The 3,299-nt window shown below is 41.7% G+C and overlaps 1 pseudogene; it reads left to right on the top strand.

The window, feature by feature from the left end:
• The first annotated feature begins 2,862 nt into the window (after positions 1-2,862).
• The window catches only part of LOC102821047, a 7,079-nt pseudogene continuing 6,642 nt past the window's right edge, over positions 2,863-3,299 (top strand).

The raw sequence follows: 3,299 nt of genomic DNA, 5'->3' as shown, positions 1-3,299 counted from the left end.
AACACATAACAACTACAGAATGACGTACATGGCAGCATCAACCTGAACTCAGTTGACAAACGAAAGAGTCAAGAACAGAATAAAATTATAACGGAAAGCAAAAAAAAAGAGAATGTGAACTAAAACAAGTAAGATAAGCAGGAAATGAGTAGCAAATAGCTGCCCTAAATGCAACCATGACTTTAAGTGCAGTAAAGGTATATGGACTAAACGCTCCTATGAAAAGACAGAGCCTAAACGGCTATACTAATACTTGAGCCTAATTCATACAGACTTCAATACCTGGAGCCTTGGTGGTGCAGTGGTTGAAATATGCGTCAGACTGCAAAGTCGTTTGAACTGCAACGTCAGTGGTTCAAGCTCACCAGCTGCTCCTTGGAAACCCTACACAGGGTTTCAACTCGATGGCACTTAACAACAACAACAACAATTGAAAGACTAGTGGTTTGAAGCCACCAGCCGTTCCACAGGAGAGAGATATAGGCTTCTGTAAAGATTAACAGCCTTGAAAACCTTATGAGGCATTTCTAGGCTGTCTTCTAAGACTGCTGTGAGTCAGAATTGACTTGATGGCAGTAGGTTTGGAAATTTAAAAATGTACTAAAGACAAAATAAGTGTCTTGGTGTGGCACTGTGGGATAAAACGCTGGACCGCAAGGTCAGTATGAACCACAAGGTCAGCGGTTCAAACTCACCAGCTGCTAGTTAAGCCCTACAATGTTCAATAGACTCCTATGAACCTGGGTGGAGACCTAGAGGACTACAGTGGAGAGTAAAGTGTCCAGCTGATAAGAAGAGAGGGCATATGAATAAAAACAACCACACTTGCAGACAATACCCACTCATCCTGGCTTCAATGACTGGATGATCAGAGCTCAACTAGAAGAAGACAGAGAGGACAAAAAAAAAAGAGTAATCTGATACAATTTGATGAACTTGACCTACACCTACGGATACAGTAGCTCAAAAGAGGGAACAAATCTTTACAGCGAGGATCATTCCCACCCCCTCCATACACAGAGTAGACAGGGATGGGCAACTTGGACATTGGCTACCCAAAATGGGTGGGACGGGGGTCGGCTACAAAGCCAAGAAGTGACTGGCTTACAAGCTTTCAAGAAGGATCCTAGATCCAGAGGACACGGAGGTAGGTAGAATCTCCACAGAGTGGGCAGGGCAAATGAAAGGAGATGCGGATAGGTCTCTTGTGGTACAATGATGAACAACTGTTATCAGGACTAACTGTGAGGGTTGGAAATGTAAAGGTGGATGTTTTGTAGCAAAAGGAAGGGAGTGACTGACTTTACAATCCATGAGTGGAGTTCCCTGGAACCATCAAGGGAAAAGAGTGGAGTGCAGGACCCTACCCTGAGAAACAGTGACGCCAGAGATGGAAGCAGAGATGATGACATGCAGAGATGGAGCAGCTTGGACTCTAGACCCAGAGAGGGAGAGGAGCTGTGTGCTGATGATCAGGTGGCAGGCTTGTGGGGTGTATCCTTTAGTTGGCTGATGATGCATGGAAGGGATTGTAACTATGGCAATGAAACGATATACGATAGGATGAATGTAAAGCTAATGTTCTCCCATGTAAACTATCACATAATTCACAATAAACATTAAAAAAAAAAAAAAAGAGTAAATACATCAAGAAATTAATGACAAATGCACATGACTTGATTGGAGAGTTTCAAAGTACAGGAAGAAAAGACTGGCAAAAGTAAAAAGATCCTGTAACTATTCAATAGATAAGAAAGGAAGACTACAAACAAATTAAGGCAATAAATTAGATGTTGTAGATGAAATCCATAAGTGTTGTCACTTGAAAAACATAGAAGAGAAAATCCAAATATCCTAATCAAAAAAGATATTGAGTTTGACACTATAGTGTCCCTACATACACAAAACAAGTCTAGACCAGAGGCTTCAAGGTCAAGTCTATCAAATATTTAATAACGAACAAGAGTACTACTGTGATGCTGCCATCTATGAAATAAGTCAATCGTAAGAGGATAAATACTGTATTATAAAAAGACAATGTTTTCCCACAAAATGAAACATTCTTGGATTAGTTTCTTCTCTAACACCAGGGATGGGAGGGAAGTAGAGGGTGGCTGGCTGTTAAGCGCCCTCAAGCTGATTCCGTGGTATAAAGTGTCAGAGGCTATACCTCGGCTATAATGCTGTTGTACAGGCACAGGAAGGCTAGTCTTTCTCCAGTGGAGCAGCTGCTGGGCTCAAACCACCAATCTTCTGTTTACCAGTTTAGTGTTTATTCTACAGACTTACTGTGCTCCTATATGAAGGCTATACCAGCATAATCAACCAATTTGGCCTCACTGACATTTAGGGAATACACCGAACAACCTAACAAAATCAGAATATATAGTCTTTTCAATAGCACACAGAATATGTACCATCTTAAACTATATTCTGTGCCATCAGGGAAGTATTCCATAAATTAAAAAACAGAAGAATTCAAAGAAACTAAAAGCTAGTTCTTTGAAACAATAAAATTGAAAAACCAGAGAGATCAACGAAAAGAGGGATACAAATTATGAATAACAGGGGCAAAAGAGCGAGTATCACTATAGATTATACAATGATCAGAGAATGAAGTATATTTTGGACAATATTATGCCAATACATTTTATAACTTAGATGAAATGGAAAAATTTCTTGAAAAACAAAAACTAAAAAAGGATGCAGATTCTGAGATGCCCAGCAGTTTCTGTTGGGTCAGCGGTGTGAGGGTCGGTCCAGTCCGGCCTATTGTGTGTGGCCACCCAGCTGGTCTGGGCACTGCCTCGACGGTTGGACTGGTGGACTCGAATGCAGCCCGTGCCCCATACCAGTGGTGTCATGAGGTCTTTGACACACTTCTCCTGCGGCCCAGTGGTACAGGGCTTCCCTCAAGGCTCCAAGTAGCTGGGCATCCCCACAGCTAACTTTGTTCCAGCTGCTGTATCCGCTGGTGTTCATTATGGCTAGACCAGTGTTGGAAGTGAAGGTGCCCATAAGACGGTGATGAGAATAGGGTGGATCCCACACTACAAGCAAATGAAACAGTCCATGGAAACTCATCATTCAGACCTTCAGAGAGGACTTCTACAAAGAAATCCTCAGTGTGGCCATCACTGGCTACCTGAGACCAGGAAAGAACTTTGATTCTTTAGTGTCACTTATTTCAGCCATCCTAGGTGATAGAGGAAGCTAAGAAATGACTAGATTTACTAGAACATTTGAAGCTTAAAGAAAACAATTTCTTCCAGGTTCCTAAAAGCAAAATACTGAATGAC

The sequence above is a fragment of the Chrysochloris asiatica genome, unplaced genomic scaffold, assembly GCF_000296735.1.
Source record: "Chrysochloris asiatica unplaced genomic scaffold, ChrAsi1.0 scaffold00104, whole genome shotgun sequence".
Classification (NCBI taxonomy): domain Eukaryota; kingdom Metazoa; phylum Chordata; class Mammalia; order Afrosoricida; family Chrysochloridae; genus Chrysochloris; species Chrysochloris asiatica.
This window is presented reverse-complemented; position numbering and strand designations above follow the sequence as displayed.